The sequence below is a fragment of the Pezoporus flaviventris genome, unplaced genomic scaffold (assembly GCF_033815535.1).
Source record: "Pezoporus flaviventris isolate CSIRO_AGI_PZ_B2104156 unplaced genomic scaffold, CSIRO_AGI_Pfla_v1 ptg000078l, whole genome shotgun sequence".
Classification (NCBI taxonomy): Eukaryota; Metazoa; Chordata; class Aves; order Psittaciformes; family Psittacidae; genus Pezoporus; species Pezoporus flaviventris.
In genome coordinates this window covers 16,200,408-16,220,832 of record NW_026892626.1, presented here as the reverse complement: position 1 = coordinate 16,220,832, position 20,425 = coordinate 16,200,408, and the positions used below count along the sequence as shown (strand labels likewise).

The 20,425-nt window shown below is 55.0% G+C and overlaps 1 protein-coding gene and 1 long non-coding RNA gene across 2 annotated transcripts in view; one reads left to right on the top strand and one right to left on the bottom strand.

The window, feature by feature from the left end:
- Positions 1–12,568: 12,568 nt before the first annotated feature.
- On the bottom strand, positions 12,569–13,332 carry LOC133279621 (uncharacterized). The gene is made up of 2 exons (XR_009746928.1): positions 13,229–13,332; positions 12,569–12,863 (listed from the first exon to the last, which is right to left on the bottom strand). It is a non-coding gene; the product is annotated as an uncharacterized LOC133279621 (long non-coding RNA).
- KCNJ12 (potassium inwardly rectifying channel subfamily J member 12) overlaps positions 12,575–20,425 on the top strand; it is a 29,467-nt gene continuing 21,616 nt past the window's right edge. Inside the window, exon 1 of the mRNA XM_061473492.1 lies at positions 12,575–12,737. The gene's annotated coding sequence lies outside the window, so the exon portion shown is untranslated. The remainder of the gene's footprint in view (positions 12,738–20,425) is intronic.

Below are 20,425 nucleotides of genomic sequence, written 5' to 3'. Positions count from 1 at the left end.
TTTGAATGAGCAAGACCATTCCTGTACCTGTGAGATTATAAAGTAATTGACCTTTTAATTCTGGACTGGAAACGTGTTCTGTCTTACACTTCCCACCTTCCCCTCTTGTAATTCCTCTCTAGGACCGCTGCCACTGAGCTAATGCTGACCTCCGTGTGCCCAACCATGTGGGGAAGCCCACGCCGAGGTGAGCATACCCGTAATAGAGCATCCTCGGTGCTGTTGGAAGGAGGCAGTCACTGAGCAGGATGCCAGCAGCAGTGGGGGGTAGAAAATGGAGCTAATTCTAAGATTTCCATGACAGATTTCCAAATTGGATTATGCAACGGGGTTGCTGGTGGTGGCAGGGGCTGGAGTTGATGATTCAGGGTCCTCCTGCTTGTCCCTGCGTGACCTGGGAGCTGTGACTCCTGCTGTCATATGTTTCCATGCGAGTCAGATTCCATCACGGGTAATTACACTTCATCTCTTCAAATTCCTCAGGGAGCATCCATGCAATTTGCTAATCCTCTCCCTGCCGAAGGAGTCTTGGTTCGCAAGGAGTGCTGCAGCCTGGAGGTGGCTGCATTGCAGGCGTGAGAAGCCCCGGTGAGATGATTGCAGGAGCTCACGCTGGTGGGGCTGGTTTGCTGTCTGATGGCTTATAAGTGTAAAACTGCTGTTTTGCTCTGAGTTTCTGGATGGCGAAGGGAAAGGGGAGGTTTTGAGGGTGTACTTGGGCTGCTGGTGCTGTCTGTGGAGGTTGGGATCGTGGCGTCGGGTGCAGGAGGATGGAGCGGTTGCTTCGGGAAGGTGGCAAAAAGCTCTGAATCCAACCAGAAATGGATCTCCCCCTTGCTCCACTCACTTCTCCCTGCAGTCACAACCATTCATCCTGAGCAGTTGTATCCAGCGCTATACTTCAGCAGGGATTACTACCCCATCGATCCAGGCAGCCCTTTCTTTCCCCCCCCTGCAGCTTCAGAAGGCACTAAGTCCACAGCAATACAAGCGCATGGGGGGATTAGTGACTTGGCAATTAAAGTATTTAACCTACATCTCGTTGAGTACCGGCAAGGTCAGGTGGAGCTGTGCTTCTTCCCAAAACTTCAGCCCAAAGGGGTTTTATTAGTGTGGAATTTGAGTAGCCTTTATTTTATTTGAACAGCCTGGTGTTGTACTGAATATGCAGGGAAGGGATCGGTATCCTCACCCGATGGGCTTCGATGGACCCGTGGGGCTGTGTGATGGCTGGACCCCTGAGCAGTGATTTTTGGGGTGCCAGGAGTGATTTCTGCAGGCAGTTGGGTGATCTTTGCTTATTTACAGGACTCTTGCCACAAACACAGCAGAGAACAAGCGGCTCCTTTTGTTCTGTGTTTGTACGTGCCGAGAATCCTCGTCCAAACAAACGAGAGGGTTTTTCTTCCAGCAAACATCACAGATCTCTTTCCTGTTGTTTCCCCTTCTCCTTTTCACGTGTCGCTCGCTCTGTTGGGCAAACAATGCTCATTTTAAGCCCAGGCAGAAAACTCTTGTCTTCAGAGCATGATGTGACGGTAGAAAGCAGCGATGTTTGCTTGGCAATGAGATCAGGAGGAAGTCATTTATAAAGGTCCTCTCATCCCAAAGCAAGGGGAGGGAGGGGGAACAGAAACAAAACCCTTCAACACCGCTTGATCTGGATGCTCAGGCATGCAGCTGGGGCTACAGGGATGGTAGTCAGAGGGTTCATGGAGATGTGCCACAAACCCTGCTTGGTTTTGAATGGCAATGAATGGCTCGCAGTGCTGGAGGATAACTGGATTTGCTCCCTTGGACCACAGGCTGTTTGTTGGTGGCTCCCCAAAAGTGCTTGTGTAGATTGCAGGCCCTCGTGGGGAAGGGGTTTTGGTGTAATATGGGCTATTGTTTGACCTGTTGGTGGGATGTGTAGCTGTGGCTGGGTCCAGCAGCTCTGCCTGTGGCTCCTGTTGTTAGACAGTGTCTTCCTCTGAGCTAAGCTGCCCTGGGCAGGGATGCTGAAGTACCTGCATGATCGCAGGGGGTTTGGAGTCTCTGTCTCCTGGAGCTGAGCAAGGGAGGCTGTTGGCATCTGCTAACTAAGCGTGGAGGTGATTGAAGCTCTTTATGGGCTGTGATCCTGAGGAAGGGCTGCGTACAATGCATGTGATTATTCTAGTTCTTGCTGTTGGCTCCAGCATCCCCAAATCCCAGTGTTCGAGGATGCTGCCATAGAGGAGAAGCCCAGGCCATCGTTGTTCCACAGTGATGCTCACACTGGAGGCCAAGAATGCAGTGAAAGCCTGACCCAAGTGGAGATCCTCACTTCCTGATAAAGACTGCCCCTTTTCTACCTGTTCAACCCATCAGCATTTGCTGAGGCTCAAATAGCAGGTTTACCCAACAGCGACAGTGCTGGATTTTGGTAGAGGAACCATTTGGAAATAGAAAACTAAAGGCTTGCAGAACCCCCCAGGCTCTGTTATCTTGGATGGAAGTCAAGTCACTCACCCATCTTCATGCTGAGCAGCTCCCCCATCCCTTCTGCTGCTTCCCAGGGGGATGAAGCTCCCCAGAAGATGTGTGATTGGGGTGAGACATTCCCACTCGCTGCTGTGGCCTCACTTTAGTGCAGGTCATCAGTGCTCTGTTTGCAATCACACTGCCTGCTCAGGTCCTGCTGGGCTTTCCTTGCCTCCCCAGGCTCACTGTAGGTGGGTTTTGATAGCTTGTTCTTACTGAGTCCAATGGCAAACATCTCTTGCAGAGCCATAAATGCCTTCGGGGCTACCAGCCTGGGAGCCAGCAGGGAGTGGGGAATTGCTGAATTGGGGTAAACCTGTTATTAGAGAGCAAACAGTTCTTCAGGTGAGTAATGCATGACTTAAAAGCAAACCCTTCCCAACGCCACACGCACCAGCGTGGCTCTAAAGGAAAAGCTCATTTTCCCATTCAATGTCTCTCTCTCTCTGCACCCTCTCCCTGGTTTTTCCTTTCGAAAATGAACTTCTGCCTGAACCTATTCAGTCTCACAAAGCATTTCAGTTTTGACAGCAGTGCATACTCCGGAGGAGCGTGGCTCCATCAGGTTCTGCAGCCAACTCTAATCCCAAACGCCTTGCTGTGACTAAACCTCATTTCTATGTTAAGTACTTTAGCTTGCCTCTAAGGGCCACGTAAAAACTCAATCAGTCAAGTAGCCTCCCTGCGGCTGCCTTGTTAAACACTGGGGGCTTTAAGGTTTTCTTCTTTCTCTTTAATGGACCAGAGGTGGAAGATCCCCTGGGGAGAGGCACGGTTTGATCCCTGATAAACCAACCCAAAGAGTTACACTTAAAACAAGGGGGTTGAGAGGACTTGGGGGGGGGGGGGTGATGGAGCTCTGGGAAGCCTTTTGCTGGTTTGTCTTTTGTTATCCAGCATCCAGACTGGAGGGAAAGAGGGAGGGGGCAAAAGAAATCAGGAAGTGCTAAAGAAGCATCTTTGAGACGTGCAGAGTGCCTGGCATGGGGAAGAGCATATATACTTGTGCATATATACAGCCAAATTACCAGCCCAGTGGGGCTGAATCTAAAGCACAGGCTGCTGTAGCAGAGGGAGGACCTACCCTTTCTGGATCACACCTTCTCTGGGTACTACACCTCATCTATGTGATGCTTCTGGCTTCGTATGCTTGTTGTCCCCATGTGAGGTGTGTGTGGCAGGAGGGTGAGGTCCTCTCTGAAAAGGAAGCTCCACGACATTTCCATGTGCAAATCATCCCTCGTGGAGATGCAAGTCATTTCATTGAAGCATCCAGGAGCAGCAGGTACCATAGAACCCCAGAGTGGTTTGGGTTGGAAGGGACCTTAAACCTCATCCATCTCCAACCCTTTCCACTGGAGCAGGTTGCTCCAAGCCCCTGTATCCAACCTGGCCTTGAACACTGCCAGGGATGGGGCAGCCACAGCTTCTCTGGGCACCCTGTGCCAGCACCTCAGCACCCTCATAGTAAAGAATTCATTCACTATTAACCAGTGCGATCTGCCAGACAAACCCCACATCCTGAATGGGATTCCTTGATTCATCCCAGAGGGATGAATACCCCAGGAAAAGGGGGGGGAAAGGCTTTTCCCACCCCTTCAGGAGCTCGGCTCTGCTGGGTGCCGTGTCCCTGCGGCTGGGATCCGCGTGTGCCGGCAGCTGTGTGTGCTCAGCACCGGCGCTGCAGAGCCTGGCGCTGATCCCAAACTCAACGCAGCCTTTGGGAAATACGTGTGATTGCACAAAATGGGGGAGGGCAACGTCTGGGAGAGCACGGAGCTTCACCCCTGCCTTGGAATTGTGCAGGGATCGCTTCGGCAGAGTGGGAATTAACGGGGGTTTGCCTTTTCTGGCTTGGAAAACGCCTTTCATCGAGAGGAAAACTGTGATTTTCTGCAAACGGGTGCAATAGCCTGCTGAGGAGCTGCTTCGTTTTGCTCAATGCAAACTGTTTTGAGCCTTCTGTGGGGAGGAAAAAAAACCTGTGTAATTTTGTCTTTCACTTAAAAATAATTGGTTTCCATCTGAATGTACGGTTTTCTTTTGCTCAACAAGCCCAAGAATAGCTCAACCCTTCATCCGCCTGGCTCTGAGCACTACCGAGCTCCTGTTTTCCGAGCCCCCACCCAGCACTGATCCCTGTTATCTTCTTAAATATACAGCTCTCTCTTTCAGACTGCCCTCCTTGCTGGCCTGGCTCCCCTGACACAGCCCAGGTTTCTGGTGTGGGTTTTGTCCGTGGTTTCAAGCAGAGGATGAAAACTGAGGGGTTTGGGCTGGTTTTGACTCTTTCTTCAACTCTACCAAGCTTGAGCACTCACCTCTGTAGCCTGGAGCTACCCAGTGTCACCTAATGTTGTGCTCTTGGGGACAGGGCTTGAGCAATTCGTTAGGGCTTTACATTTACTGCTGTGCCCTGGATCCAGGCAGACCCCTTTGTCCTTTCCCAAACCCTGTGAGCGGGCATCAATGGGACAAAGATGCCTTGCAATAGCAGGAGAGCACAAATACGTGCCAGCTTCAGCAGCAGAGGCCCAAATTCTCCATTCATTTCTATTTTACACTCAATCCCAGGGCTTGTCCTGATGGAGAAGCTGCTGGTTGTGCACGGATGAGTTTAACCTTGCTCCTTGTCCGGTGGAGGCCGGTCGGTGCAAGTAATGCTTGGGCTGCTTTATTTAGCAGCGAGGGCTGGTGCGAAATGCCTCTTGTGAAAGATGAGGATGGGTTGTTGTTGGTGCAGTGTTTAAGTGACCCGTTAAAGAGGAGCAGGGAGGCTGGGGCAGGCAGAGAGGCAGGTTGTGTCCTCTCTGCTGCCTTTAGCTGCTTGCTGCCTGCACCTCTGAGCATCCTCCTGCTGACGTCTGAACCCACCGTGCTTGTGTGTGAGCTGGTTTGGCACAAAGGTGATGTCCTGTGGATGGGCAAGTCCTCCAAGGCTGGTGCTGTCAGGTAAAGGCAATAGTGAGGGTTGAGCCCACCTATTTGGTGGGGTTTCTTTTGACCTGAACCCTGTGCAGCCATGTGGGTCTATCACCTGGAGGTGTGAGTCTGAAGGGAGGAGAGGGAGGAGGGAATCAGCATCAGTCTGCTGGTTCAGCCCCCACCTCATTGAGCAGCCTGGAGGGAAAGCCAGGACTGACAGTTTAAGTGCTGTGGATGCTCATAGGTTACCCCTTGCAGCCTGCTAATGCTCTAGCCCAGCTGCTTTTACGTCTGGCTGTGCCTGTCCATAGGCTCCCTCCAGCATCCCAACTCCAGTGGTCTGTAGGACACTGCTTGGGAGAAAGGGGAAAGATGTCTGTTGTGCCCCTGGCCACGCTGAGGGATTTGGGGGCTCACCTACAACAGAGGAGACTGGGATCTGAAACTTCCCAAGCTGTGGGGGCCCAGTGCTGGCTTGGTGTGGTGCCTCCACCAGAGAAGGTACTCAGCATCCAGCCAGAGCGCTGTATCTGGGTTGGAAGAACTCAGAACTCACCATGCTGTGGCAGACTTAGGGCTATCCAAGGTCTCTCTAGCTGCACACCCAAGTCCTGGAGGACAAACAGTTTAGGGGCAGGCATTTTCACCCCTTCTTCTGTCCCTTTTTGCCCTTGGGGATGAGATGCTCTTCTCCATGCTCCAAGGTATTCTCATGGCAAAACCGTGGCGATGGGTCATCAAGGGGTTCTACAACCACATAACAGGGAAATGCCCCTTCTGCACCTCTTGTCCCTCTATCCAGGAGGACGTTGCTGTATGACAGGGCTGAGCTGGATCCGACCCGATGCTTATGTAAGATATTTACTGTGTGCCCCAAGACCGCCTTGGGAAGGAGCCAACGTGCTGATTAGGTGACGTCTGCTCAGGACGGGGTGGATTTTGCCTCTGAGCATCTGCTGCTTGCTCTGGTGGTCCCGGAGGCACTGCCCTGAGGTCGTTTATATAAGAAGCCAGTTGGGCTCTTTAGCTGCAGAGAGCCCTTTGGGAAAGCCTTTGGGTTATATGAGGTGCCTGGGTGACCCCAGAGAGGTCCAGCTCTGCTATCAGCAGCCATCCATTGGCTGGTTCCTGCTGCTCTTTCCTCCTTCATGGCCTAAAATAACCAACCCTGTGGGTAAGGGACAGGGGGATTGAGCACTGGTGGTGACATGAGGAGAGCAGAAAGGGGGCTGATGGTTCCTCTTGGGTGTTACGAGCACTGTGGGCATCCCAGAGGAGCTGCTCTTCCCCATTCCTTTTGGAGCATCCCATGGTAAGAAGCCAAAGCCGTGTTCATCCCAGCTGGCCCGAGACATAGATCTAGCACCGGGCTTATGCACAAGGTCTAGGAAATCCCATCTGCTGCCCTGAAGCACTGCAGGTCACTACAGTGGCAGATAAACTTCTTGCTTCCTGCTCATCCTGTATTTTCCAGACAGGATCCCAGCATGGCAGCTTGCTGAGGACACACGGTTTTCCCAAACTGCCTCTTTTTTCTGCCCTTCAGCTGTAGATAAGGAGCAAGGTCCCATCACCAGCCAAGAACTCCTCAAGTGTTTGTCCCATAGACATGGCCTGGGCCTCTCTGCATGCATCGAAGCAGAGTCAGCACCTCTGAGGTCCATTGTGACCCTATGGAAACATTTATGCTATCAATCGGTGTGATGTAGGTCCATGTTCTATGGAGGACAAGGCTGCTTGGACCAGTGTTGCTCATGATGGAGCAAGGATCAGCCTCCCTGAGGTGAGCAGTGTGCGCATGAAGGAGCAGAGAAGCAGAGGAAGAATAGGAGGAGGATGCTGGGGAGCAATATCCCCTGGGAGCCCTGCTAAAACAAGTTCTAATGGGTGCAATTAAGCTGAATAGTAAAGGGAAGATTTCCCAAGACGTGTTCGAGTTTCCCAAGGGGCGCAGTGTGATCCCAGCAGCAAGGTCCCCACCGCTAACACAGGGATGGAAAGGGTGGGAGCTGCATCCCTGCTCTGGGGCAGCGCTCGAGGCTGCAGCGAGCCTGAACCCGCGGCGTGGCACGGGGCCGGTCCACTTGGGAATGCCAGCGCTGGGATGCGACGGCTGATGCTGCCAGGGTCCGCGTTGTGGCTGGGGCTGGAATCCAGCTGGAAGCTGGACGGAGCAATCCTTTATTAGCAAAATCTGCAGAGTTTCACTGGCTACGAGCAGTGTCTCATTTTGTCGCCTGGCAGAAATACAAATGGCGTTCCTTATCCCCATGCTAGCCATTCGGGGGCGGGGGGGGGGAGAAATGGCTCACCTGCTCCATGGCATTCCATGGGACAGATTGTTGCTTCTGGCTGGTGGCTCCTCAGGCCCAATCCTGCCTTTGCTTTTGCTTCCTGGGCAAGTGGATGCAAAGGTGCTGAGCCTGGAGAGCCAGAACTGCTGGGTATGGTGCCACTTGCACCCAGCCTGCAGAGAGCTGCTCTATATCCCCGCATGGAAGGGGGTGATTCTTGCCTCCATTAGCGCCTTGTGGTCCCCAGGACCTCACGTGTGGCTTCATAAGAGCACTGACAGTGCTCCTCCTGCCACAGTCCACCTCCTTTCCTCTCTCCTGTCTGCACTGAAACACAGCCAGCAACCAAAGGTGCACAGGGATGTGCACGCTCCCGTTTCCAGATTAATCCATGGCAGCACCACAGTTCATAGCTCCTTGTGTTCTGACTTCAGGTTCTCTGAGCTATTTCTGTCCTACTCCCTGCTAACTGGCTGCTGGCATAGCCCTCGAGATGCTCCGGACATGGAGACCTGGTCTGACCATCCCTTTCTCCATCATCCAACTGCTCCTTGATGTTCTCAGTCACTCTCCCCCCTGTAACCTGTTATCCCTATTGTACAAGTATCTTACCTTCTGCACCCCTGTTTTCTCTCTTGCTGGGCTCCATGAGCTCTCCGGGAGTGAGAGCGATGCCCACAAACCCACGCCATCCATTCGCCACATCCCCTGGTCCATTGTCTTCCCAAAACCCACCAGGACTTGGCCCTATGCACTGCTGCACCAGCCAACATCCTGGCCTGGCAAAGCCAGCATCCCATGCTGGTGCCATCGCCTGGAGCAGATGGCAGCAGCCGAATGGTCCCTTCCCCATGGCTGGCTTTTGGGCTGGGATCACAGTGGCCTCAGTGTGCAGGCAGACAGCGGCATAGGGGCGAGGTGTGGTCATGGCAAAGATAAGGGCTATTTTTAACTTTGATAGATGATGAGAGCTTATTTCCTGACTCAGCTTATGCAGCACAGCACAGCACAGGTCTCCTTCTGCACATGGAGATGGGGACAGGGGGGACATGGGTGTTTTGGATCATCAAATGGCAACCCTGAGCCTGAAAATGGATGTTGTAGGAGCAGAGATGGGAAAGGAGCAGGGTGCCAGGAGAGTGGAGCTGGTACCCTGTTGGCTCAGGTTGGCGTGGCTTGAGTTTGGGATGTCCTGGCTGTGCTCTGGGATGGATGCTGCATCCATCAGCCTTGGGTCTTTCTCAGCTTGTACTTTCGAGTCCCAGGCATCATACTGTGAGCTACTGTGGGGCTTCCAGCCTGTTTCCACCAGCATCCTGATCTCTCCTGCCGAAAATCCTTGGAGCGAGCAGAGGAGATTCCCATGGGAGCCAAACCCTGCCTTGGCATGGTGGATTTATGAACAACCGTGCACCTTTTTGGGGTTCAACAAAACCGAGTTGCTCCAAATCCCACCCTCTCCAGCTACTGGGCTTTGGAGGGGCTGGAGGATGGTGAATCATACCCCTGGGGCTAGGCTGCTCACCATAGGATGGGGAGCTCACCTGGATGGTGGTACCCGGTCCAAGCATCCCTGTGCCGTTGGGAGGATGGGTGACTTAGCACGTTTCCCCAGCCCTGCTCCCCCCATGCTTCCCTCTTGGCCTCTTCCTCCAGGAGCCCTGACACTAATGCAGCGGGAGTGCGGGATTGATGGGCGGCAGCCCTCCAACGGGGCCATCCGTCTTGATTAAATTAGCCCTAATGGCTCTGTGCTGACTCGCTCGAGCAGCCGCGCTGCCGGCATCGGGAAGGGACCTGCTGGAGACCCCACTGGGTCCATCCCCTCCTTTCACCCTCTTGCCCTCCTTCCCTTGCTTTGCTGGATCCTAAGCAAGTGGCTGAGTCTGGCCTGGCTGCAGGGTGAGGGTGGATCCCCACCTGTTTCCCCAGCCAAAAGCCTGCCAGGAACTTGGGGTTCCCAGTGCTGCAGTCCTGCACCCACCCAGAAGCAGGATGATGGGGTGATGCGCTTCCCCATGGCTCTCCCCATCCCCAGCGCCGTGGTGCTCAGAGCTGATGGGGGACCTTCCTGCTTCCCCCAAAGCAAAAGGAACCTTGGGGCTTGCTGGGATGGAAATCCCAGGCTATTTATTAGCATCTCCTGCTGTAAACCAGGGAGTGAGGGGTAAGCCTGGCAGGGTGATGGTGACACCAGCCTCACCAGTTCTAGCTGCCCAGCTCCATCCTGCCCTCCCAGCCAGCCCAAGGGCTGCAGCCCCACAGCATGCCCACATCTCCCCCTGCGTTTAAACCCCACGTATTTCCCACTTGCTGCTTTGCTGCAGCAACACCGAGCTCGAGCAGCTTGAAACTGCTGCCCTGGCAGAGCACTGCGCTGGGGAGGGGGCCAAGACTGGGGATCCTATAGCTGCTCCCACTGCTCTCACCGGTGCCTCTATGCCTTGTCCTGGCCTGTGTCCAGCTCCCTGCCCCAGCCCTGCAGCCAATTTCCAGCCTGCCCAGCATGTTAATTATCATTATTGCCGGAGGGAATGGATGGAGCTGGGGGGCCGGAGCAGGGAGCCTGGGGCTGGCACCGCTGCCAGGGACTAAGGGGATTGGGAAAGCTTCCCATGAGTGATGGGCATGGTGGGGTGGAAGGAGAGGAGCCCTCAAAGAGGAGCAAGCCAGGGTGTGAGGGGCTGCCTGATAGGCTGAAGGGAGCAGTGTTTTGGGGTTAGGATGCTGCTGACTGCCCCTTGTTCTTTGGGTGGTTGTGATCACCATACCCACCATGCAGGATCTTGTTCCCTGTGATCTGCAAAACCCTAATCCCCACTGGATTCATCCATCAGGACTCAGAACAAGGCCCTGCAGTGCTTTTCACCTGGGGATTGTTGGTTAAAAACAAAAGTGGTTTTATTTGTGTTTTGATTTCACCAAAGTGTTAGTTAAAATTTACTGTGGGGTTGGTGCAATGGGATGAGATGGGGAAACTGGTTTGGAGAGGGAAGGCAGCACTGCCAGCATCACCCTGGGATGCTCTGGAGTTCAGGGGTGTTTGGGAGCAGCGAGGGGAAGCACGACGCTCCTTTGCTGTGCTGAGGAGAGGATGGGAGCTGGGGATGAGGAGCATCGCTGCTCCAGGATGCTGCCAGTGGGAAGAGGAGAGGGAGTGATTGCTGATCCCAAACCCATGTTGGGAAGCCAAGAGTGAAGAGAAGGCTGGGAAGGAGTGGTAGGCGATGCAAAAGGGAGATGGGGCACATGGGGAAGCTTCATGGGTTTGATGTGACCCGCTGGCTGCATGGCAGCCAAGCTGAGCCGTGTTGAGCATCACTGTTGGGGCTGGAGGGCTCCTGGCTGTGACTCCTTGAGCGAAGCCCACGAATCCCCAAAAAAGGAGCAGGCAGCAGCTCTGGGATCTCGCAGGGTGAGGAGGAAGTCTATCAGAAACTACAGACGGTGGCTGGTTTGCATCTCCCTCTGGCTGGAAGCCAGCCGGGGTTGTGAGCCCACTGCAGCATCCCTCTGTGTCCCTGCCTCCATGGGGGGGGCAGAAAAAGGCTGCTGGAGCAAGGTTCCACTTTGACCCTGTCCGAAAAGGCCTCGCTGTTATAAGGACAGAGTGACCTGGAGGCACCCAAAGCCTCCCGAATGGCTTAAAATAACGCTCACCACCACGAACCAAACTTGGACTCCAATCAATCCTTAACAAAAAATAGAAATCTCAGCCTGCGATAAAGGCAGAAGCGGTTCAAATCCCAGCCCTCCTCTCACCTCACGCAGACCCTGCCCCTCATAAAGCAGCCGAAAGCGGAGCGAAGCCTCCGGGGACGGCGGTACCCGCCATCGATTTTTCATGGAAGGCGCCCAGAAAGGACGGTGATGGACTGCGGGGCCGCAAGCCCCCGACCGCAGCAGCCGGCGCGGGGGAGCTGAGATGGATCCATGGGGAAAGGGTTGTTGCTTCGTCCTGGTTGTGGCTCTCGGAGCTGGGGCCAGGCTGGGAAAAGCAAGCGGAAGCCATCAAGGTAAAGGAGAGGAAGCGAGGAAGAAGAAGGGCCGAAGGAGTCGGGTGAAGCAGCCATTAGGAAAGTGCTGATGCAGAGGTTCACTTGTGTCTACGGGCAGAGTTGGAGTAGTTGCTGTTCACGGACAAAGGCAGTAGGAGGGAGTGGAGCTTTGTAGAAGCTGGAGCCTGTCTCACTGGGTGTCTGTGTTTCATTCCCTGTCAAAAGGCTGGGAGCTGGAGAGAGGAGAAGGGAGGGGTGGTGGTGGTGGTGGAGGGGGGGGGAAAGCAGGGAAGCGGCGAGCTGCAGCGCTCGCTCAGGATCAGATAGCAGGGAAACCAATAGCAGCGAGAAAGGAGGCAGGAAAAAAAACCGGCAGAAGAAAACCAACCCACATCAACCAACCAACCCACCCACCCTGCACGCTGGGGCTGAACCAGGCAGGTCCCTGCCAACTCCACAGCACGCAGCAAGCAGGGAAGAAGTCCACCCTCCCCGGGCAGGAGCGGAGTTGAGCCCGAGAGGATATTTGATGACACTTTGGCGACGATGGGTCCCCCAGCATCTTCCAGAGCCCGTTTGTGGCTGAAGGCTCTGAAAGCGCAGAGGGAGTTTGAAGCGAAATTCACCTGAGTCTGGATCTTTTGCTCGCTGGGATTTATCTGTTTTTATTCTTTATTTCCTCCGGGGGGTGGCAGGGGGAAACCAAACCAAGAAAAACAAACGCGTGGGGTTTATTTTTTTATTCAGAATCTCCCCCTTTTACATATTTTTTTTTTAATTTAATTTTTGTTTTTCCCTTTTGGAAGAAGATACGTTTATTATTTCCACCCCCCCCCCACCGCTCCCCCCCCCAACAGTGGTTGGAATGGAGGGGTTGGGTCTGTGCCTAAGAAGCAGCAGCCGAACGTCGGTCCTGGAAGAAACCCGAGTGGATCTGGGGTCCCCCGCCAGCTAACTCTCCAGGACCTGCAGCCCCACGGCCGGGGCGGGGGGGCACGGCTGGATGCAGTGAGAGGTAAGTGACAAGCTCCAAGCGCCTGCCTGCCACAGAGCCACTGCTCCTCCAGCTCCGTCTCCATCCCAAGTCAGAGGCAAAAACAGCAGTCTCATAGTGAGTCAATCACTTCCACCTATTGCAGCCCTAATGGGGAAATCAGACGGGGGAAGTTTCGCACTCCGTCACCCCTGTACCCAAAATGCCAGTTTGGGGATGGGGAAAGAGGGGGTGGATTTTACCAAGCTGACCACTATCACTATACCGATACCACGGGCCCCCTCCCTCCCTGCCTACCCAAAGGGTTTGCTGTTGGCTTTTTGGGAGCGCCGGTGCCGCGCTTGCCTCCGCTCGCTTCCCACATCCAGCTGGCTTTCCCAAGCCAAAACTTTTGCACACTGCCTGGTTTCGGGAATGCCCACGGCAGGGCAATGCCCCCGTGTACGTGCCCGCATCCGTGTGCCCGCGCGTGTGCGATGCGCGCTCGCGTGACCCTCTTCTTCCTGGCTAACCTGGACCATCGCTGGGGTGAGCTGATGTGAGAGCAGAGGGGTTTGTGTCTGTGTGCTTCGAAGGCAAACTGCAAACCGCAAGGAAGGAAGCTGAGGGGAGGGGGGGGAAGGCAAAGGGAGCCGACAACGACAGCAGCAGCAGCAGCATAAATTGCATCACTGTAATAGTATCGGCGCGGAGCACGAGCCAGGCTAGTAAAATGGTCCACAAAATGAGCTGTACTCAAGTGCCTCCAGTTAGCAGCACCTGCACACGCCTTCTCTGGGTGCTGGAGGCTATCTGTATTTTTAGCAGCCTCTCTTAATTATAGAGCAAAGAGTGTTCGAGGAGGGGGGAATGGTGTGTATTTAGCAGCATCCCTTCCCAGGCGCGTCTGCACTGAATATGAGCACAAAATCACCAAAACAAGGGTTTTGTTTTTTCCTTCTCTCCCCCTTCCTGCACTTGTGGTATAGAACCACCTGTTTAGCAGCGGTGTCGGCAAATGAGGGCTGGGTTTTCTCCTTTCCCATTCTTAGAAAGCGTGGCGAAGACTTTGCTTGCGTGTGGGAAGGATGGGAAGCGGTCCTGTTGCACCCCGAATCAACCCTGGCCTCCTAGGGGCTGTGAGACATCCCTGCTCCCAGCCCGGGGGTGACACTGGTGGGGATGGGGACTCTCGTGCCAGGTCTTCCCAGGGCTGTTTTACAGCTCATTGCAAAGAAAACCAAGCCCAAAGCCTGCAACAACTCATTTTGCTTCTATAAAGCTCCTTCTCCTCATCCCCTTCTCCGCCAAACTTTCCAGGGCCTTTTGTTCCGAACAGGAGGTGAAATTCCCTTTGTGTGAGCACAAAGCAATGGAGCTATCAGAAAATAATGAAAACAAGGCTAAAAAACCCCATAATATAATAGTGATACATTCCTTGCCTGCTCCTTTCAGGCCTGGAATAACAGTGAGTGTTCCATCTGTGCTGGATAAGCACTGGCTTTGCTGGGGGAGGCACCTTAAAGGCTGCTTTATTTCTTCCTTCTGATTTATAGGCTCTAAAATCCACTATTACCTCTGCTGCTCTTTACCTGAAAGAGTTGCTTTATCTATGGCGTCAAAGTGGGTTTTTTTCCGAGCCCTGAGATGACCCCAGGGAATATGGCAAATCCCATGGGATCCGTCGGGGTGGGATGGCAGCGTTCCCCCTGGTGTGGTGTTTTGTGGGCATATCTATGGCTTGTGGGTTCCCGCATCTCCCCACCATCCATCCGAGGCTGTGGAAGCATCATCCCTGGCAGTGTGGTGGGAATGGTTCTCCAATACGGATAAACTTCGGAGGAGCTGTCGAGGGAACTGCACCATGAGCTAAAACCTGGCATTTCCTTCCCTGTTGGGGTCTGGGTTTGGAGTGTGAATGTCACTGGGAGCTTCACCCAACCTCTGTGCAGGTAGAGGAGAGGGCAGCGTGGCACTTGGGAGGATGCTGTCTCTAGAAGGAGCGGGAGCGCCGCCGCTACGAGGGATGGATCCATCCCCTTCTCCTGTCACCACTCGGGATGTGGCACACGGAGCAGGCACCTTATATAAGCAGTGATGGCAGCGCTGTGCCCTGGCCGTGCTCTGCCATAATGCTCCACCACTGCCAGCCCCTATGGCCTTGGCTGCCTCCCTTAACCCCTGTTTTGGGGGTCCCCTCTGGGTGCAGGAGCTGTTGCATCACTGGGTGGCCCATAATCCTTGCTATTGACCGGGGGTACCAGGGCAGTGAATGGCTCCAAGCCATTGTCTGTGCTTTCTGCTTAGTTCATGGTTGCATCTTTACGGCACTGGCTCCATGGTCTCCGGGCCTGGGGAGGTGCTCTTGGGGCTTAAGCCCCTTTATTAGGCTCTTCTGCACCCTTTGGTTAAGGTCCAGCCCTGTTTGGGTTTGACAGTGCAGGGCAAGGCTGCTTGTGGGTGAGAAGGGAGAAACCACCCTGGTTTGCTCCCATTCCTGGTGCTGCCTCGCTGCAGGAGCTGGGAGCTGTCCTCTGAGCGTGGGGAGATGGGCTGGGGAAGGACCTGTGTCCCTGTCCCTCTGTCCCCACTGCATGGCCTCAGTGCCCATCCATCCAGCTGTCCTGCTCCCAGTGTGTCTGGAATGGAAGGAAGGAAGGGAGGGAAAAATGAGCATCAAGGGAGCCCCTGCATCCCAGGGCCCACTCCAGCTCTAAGTTGGGGTGGGAGGGTGGTGGGTGCCTGGTGTTGCTCCCCACAGCTCCGTTTGACTGTGGGTCTGTCACCTCACTGGGACATGCCCCTCTTTTCCCATTCCTGGCTTATTCCCTTGTCCTAGCTCGGTCCTTCAGTGCCAGCTTTGATGCTTTGGTCCCAGCTCCTGATCCCCAGCTCGCTCCCTCGTTCCCAGCTTGCAGCGAGGCAGGAGTGCCGGTGGGCGATGGTTTTCTTGCAAAGCTCTTTCAGATTCCCCCGTTGGACTTTTGAAGCATCTGGTATCACTATCGCAGCGTCATTATGAATTAATTAACATTAATTTCCTGTTCTGGTATCTCCTATTGCTGGGAGCCTTTGCCTGGGCTTTCTTCCCTTCTCCCCACCTCCAAAAAGGAATGGCCAGATCCAGACCATGCCTGGCAGAAGGCCAGGGAGAAGCCACATGGTTGGGGGGCCATGGGCTCCCTATCCCTGTCCTGTGCCATAGCAGGGAATGCTGCCGGCTCTCTGCCAGTCCATGAGCCAGGGTAGGGCTTGGTCCTGGGGGAGCCCTGGTGCTGCCAGCACTGCCTGCCCGCTCCCTGTGCTTCCAGGATGGATGATGCCCACTGTGCCATCCCTCACCTCTGCTTCCCTGCAAGGCAGGTGATGCTGGGGCTATCCCACAGGGGCAGAATCTCCCCTTTAACTCTGGGAAGCCCTGATCCTGATTCCCCAGACTGCACTGGAAGCAATAGGGATGCTCTCCTCAGGGATGCTGCCCAAGGGTTGTTAACACCAAGGATGCTGTTCCCCAGGCAGCACTGGAAGCAATAGGGATGCTCTCCTCAGGGATGCTGTCCCAGGGTTGTTAACACCATGGGTGCTGTTCCCAAGGCATTCTGATCCTAAGGAAGCTGACCACAGGGGTGCTGTCCCAGGGATGCTAATGCCAAGGATGCTGACCCCAGGAAGGCTGTCTCTAGGTTTGCTGACCCTCTCGAGACGCAGGGATGGGGAATACACACAGCAGGCTGGGAGAGAGGCCGGGATCCTTTTCCCTGGCTGCATTCATCCTGCTCCATGAGTCACTCTGAGGGAGGCGCAACCCAGGAATCACAGCCTGGCCACCCAGCTCCATCCCTCAGCTCCCACCTACATGGGTGAGCCCCGGTAAAGTTGGGGCTGAGGGTTCCAGAGGACTCAGTGGGATGGGAGCGCATCACCCGTTGCCCCCCAGCTGCATCCCACCCCATCTCCAGCCCCACAGCTACACAGCCCCCAGCACACACAGCACACACCCCACACCCCCCACTGCTGCCCCCCTGCCACCACCGTGTGCCCCTCATCAGGGCCACCCTGATCCCCTTTGCACCCCTTGCAGTGTGAGCTGAGTTAACGGGGGGTCCCCCCCTTTGCTCCATGACCCCGGGGCCGGGCTGGGGTAAGGGGGGGCAGCCCCCCAGATGGGGTGGGGGGTAACCCCGGTGTCCTACATCCCCGGAGCCCGGCTGGGGCTTACATAACGGCGGTGCTGCAGTGTGCTCTGCTCAGCGCCAGTGCCACCGGCAGAGCTGCAGCGCGGAGCATCTCCCTGGATAGCTGCTTTTTGGGGAGAGGAGGGAGGGACGGAGGCACTTGAGGAGCAGGAGAGCCCCAGGGGATGGCTGGGCACTAGGGATGTGGCCTCTGCACCCAAGCCTGTCTGCTCAGTGACCTTGGGAGCCAGAGTTCCCCCCCCCCCCGGATGGTAGTACCTGGTGGAAGGAGGAGATGGGGAGGAGGAGAGCAGAACGAGCCCTGCTCTGGTGTTAAGGGAGGGATCAGGGTATAGACCCTGTTGGCATCCCCTGCCAGCCGTGCTCCCATCTCTGCCCTGCTCAAAGAGCATAGCCCTGCTGTGCAGGTGGGGAAACTGAGGCAGGAGGCTGTGGTCTCCTGGGGGAACAGGTACCAGGGTTGTTCTGGATGGGGAGGAGGAGATGGGACATTACCAGCCTCTTGGATACCCTTGAGCTGGAGGAGCCCTGGTCCAGCTTTAGCTCTGCCCTCAATGTCCCTGCTTGGGGCTGGCATGTAGGGGCAAGGACCGGCTGATGCTCAGTGCAGCATCTTTGCAGGGAGATGCTGTATGTGCTGTGGACCGGTGATATGGGGTAGGGGGGACAGCAGGCAGGCCACAGCATCCTTTGAGCCTCTGGCTTGGGTACCCAGAGAGGAACAAGGTGCCGGAGCAGGGAGCATGAAAGAGAGACCTTATTGCCAGGTTGTGCAGAGGCCGTGGTCTGGTGGGGGTCTGTGTGATCGATGCCAAATGCTGGGGTGCATCCGGAGCTGCCTCAGTGCCGGCAGCCACTGGGAGAACTGGGGTTAATGGGTGGGCTCAGGTTGGTACTCACTGAGGGTCCCGCTCCATCCAAAATGTCATCACAGCTGCACTCTGACGTGGCTCGATGGATGCAGGAGGAAGATTTGGGCCCCAGCTCCGTCCCAGTTGTCACCTAATGCTATGGGGACCTGGCAGGTCTCTGTCCCATCCTGAGGATGCTGGGTCACCTGGTGCTGCACCTCCATGGTGCCTCACGGCCAGTGCGAGGTGGCCTCAAGTAGGGGCAGATGCCACCACCCCTGGGTGCTGCCTGCTTGACAGGGCAGTGTGGACATAGAATCATGGAATCAGCCAGGTTGGAAAAGGCCTTTAAGATCACTGAGTCTAAGCATTACCCCAGCACTGCCTAACCCATCACTGCAGGAATACCCGGTATGATCCCGGTGTGAATATGGTGTTACCCAGCAGTGAGAGCCAGGACTCCCAAGATCCCCATCCTCCCTGTCCCATTCTGCCCATCGCTCCCTGGTGTTTTTCCCCGGCCCCAGTGCCGTGGATCCCAGCTTCCCACTGGTTCCCCATCCAGCCCTGTCATCTACGGTGCATGGCACAGGGACCCTGCACCCCGAAGCCGGGGGGGGAACCAAGGACGCCGGTGAGCTCATCCCTGCTGCCCGGGCTGGGAAAATCATTGCATTGTGCTCACTGCAAGAGGCTCAAAGGCCTTTGGTTCCCTTTTAGGACATGGTTGGAAAGGAGCCACTGGAACAACCGCCAGGAAAAATAAGCCTTCAGTAGCAGCCGCTTTCTCTGTGAGTTTGGAGGGATCCAAGTGTGGATCCTTCGCCTTGGGGAGCCCTTTGGGGAGCCCCCAGTGCTTGGCTGCAGGGATAAAGCTCCCCCAGTTCAGGCCCTTCTTTTGTGAATGCCAAATCCGGCCCTGCCAGGTGATTCCCATGTTTGGGAAAGGGGGATTGGGTGCTGCTTGGATCCTGCTGCCTGTTGTCTCTGGAATCCTGGCACTGGGAATCCCCCCGGGCTCTGGGATACCGGGAACAGTGGGGTCCTGCTCCCCGGTGCTATTGTAGTGTGGTTCTGAGCCGGGCTGAGAACTCACTGCAACTCACTGCACACGAGGGCCAGCTAATCTCCATCTGACAGCAAGTCATCCTTCCTGCCGCGCTGAAGGCTGTAATGACAACATGCTCAAAGGGGCTGATGAATTAAGTGCATCTTATAAATACACCAGATATTAAAATTCCCGTGTAATTACAGAGCAATGGATTATGTGTGCTGCTGAAGGGGAAGCAGCTCCGCAAAGGAATTACAGTTCCAGAGGAGGGCCAGGGGAGTGGAATCACGCAGGGCTCTGCTCTGAGGGTGGTGGAAAGCCAGGGGCCCGGTTGGAGCTGCAGTGGGAGCGGTGCCGAGTGGCACCGGGGCTCTGCCGGCACCGAGGGCTTGTCCAGGATGCTGCAGGGGTTAAGGAAAGCGATTGGGACTTGCAGGGCACAAAGGGAAAGGGCTTCGGGCTGCTTCATCCCTGCTTCTGCCGGCGGGGAAAGCGCCCTGCTCCCCACAGCTGGGGCTGGGGTCCGTGCATCGCTTGCCCCTGCACCCGCGGCTCAGCACTTCCATGGGCACACACGAACACTGTGTGTGATACAGAGAGCGCTTGAGCAGAGCAAAGGGGAGAGAATCTGACCAATCCTTTTCCTTTTCCTTTTCCTTCTCCTTTTCCTTTTCCTTCTCCTTTTCCTTTTCCTTCTCCTTTTCCTTTTCCTTCTCCTTTTCTATTTGCTTTCTCTTTTCCTTCTCCTTTTTATTCTCCCTTTCCTTTTCCTTTTCCTTCTTTTCCATTTGCTTTCTCTTTTCCTTCTCCTTTTTCTTTTCCTTTTCCTTCTTTTCCTGCTCCTTTTCCTTTTCCTTCTTTTCCTTCTCCTTCTCCTTCTCCTTCTCCTTCTCCTTCTCCTTCTCCTTTTCCTTCTCTTTCTCCTTCTCCTCCTTTTCCTTTCTCTCTTCCTTCTTTTCCTTCTCCTTCTCCTTTTCCTTCTCCTTTCTCTTTTCCTTCTCATTTTCTCCTTTTCTTTCCATTTCCTTTTTCCCTTTCCCTCTCCTCTCCTCTCCTCTCCTCTCCTCTCCTCTCCTCTCCTCTCCTCTCCTCTCCTCTCCTCTCCTCTCCTCTCCTCTCTTCTCCCTATTTTTCCTTTCTCTTCTTCTTCTTTATCTTGTCCTTTTCACTTTTTATTATTATTATTTTCCTTTCCCCTTTCCTTTCAGCATTTCCCATTTCCTTTTTTCCTTTTATCCCTTTCTCTTCCCTCTCAGGGCCATGCCCTGCAGGGCTGCGAGCTCCAGGCAGAGGCTGCCATGTACACCCGAGTGTCCCCTTACAGGCGAGGCAGTCACTCACATCCTCACTCCTTACTTTCCAGTGTCAGTGACACGGGGCGGGGGGGGGTCTCCCTGATGCTTTCAGACCCCTCCCATGGTGAGGGGCTGCCACCAGCAATGGGGCCCAGGTGAGGAGCATCCCCAGCACCATTTGGCTGTGGGGCTGCTGGAGCAAAGGCTCCTGTCTAATGAGCCGGCGCCCGTTTTCCCATTAATTACATGGTAATTAATGGAGTGGTGCCATCGTCAGACAATTAAGTAGTGTTGGCCCGGCTCTAATAAGGGCAGGGAGAAAGCAGAGCATGGGATG